At 43.6% G+C, this 417-nt stretch overlaps 1 protein-coding gene across 2 annotated transcripts in view; it reads right to left on the bottom strand.

Annotated features, from left to right (window-relative positions):
- LOC119585443 overlaps positions 1–258 on the bottom strand; it is a 6567-nt gene extending 6309 nt beyond the window's left edge. Inside the window, exon 1 of one of the 2 annotated variants that reach the window (XM_037934097.1) lies at positions 29–258. The gene's annotated coding sequence lies outside the window, so the exon portion shown is untranslated. Of the gene's footprint in view, positions 1–22 lie in introns of both variants that reach the window. The other variant, XM_037934096.1, reaches the window with a different exon arrangement.
- Positions 259–417: the final 159 nt, after the last annotated feature.

A 417-nucleotide genomic window follows, 5' to 3' on the forward strand; every position in this document is an offset into this window, starting at 1 on the left:
ACAGCTCAACAACAAAACTTACCTTTACCTTATTCAACAATAAAATGCGTTCAAATATTCATAGTGCCAAGACTCTGTTCCCATACTTTTTTTTTCAAAATTCAAATGATTTTCCCTTTGATAAACTGATCATAAAAACTAAAACGTCATATCAATATTACTCATGATGCGGTAGCCTTGGTGATAATTATTTCCTTCGGGGCAAAACGTGACCGCGTCTGTAACAAAACGGAGGAAAAACCGGCATGCACACTCTCTCCCGAGGCTGCTCCATTGTATCGAAGAGGTGACTGGCGCGAGGATTTGGCTCCGATGGTGTCCGCGGTCGGGCGACCACGGCCCCCCCGTTCCATCTTCTCCGTCTCCGCTGGAGTCAGTATCCGTTTTTATTCAAAATAAAATAAAACGAGCAATCCG

The sequence above is a fragment of the Penaeus monodon genome, chromosome 19, assembly GCF_015228065.2.
Source record: "Penaeus monodon isolate SGIC_2016 chromosome 19, NSTDA_Pmon_1, whole genome shotgun sequence".
Taxonomy (NCBI): domain Eukaryota; kingdom Metazoa; phylum Arthropoda; class Malacostraca; order Decapoda; family Penaeidae; genus Penaeus; species Penaeus monodon.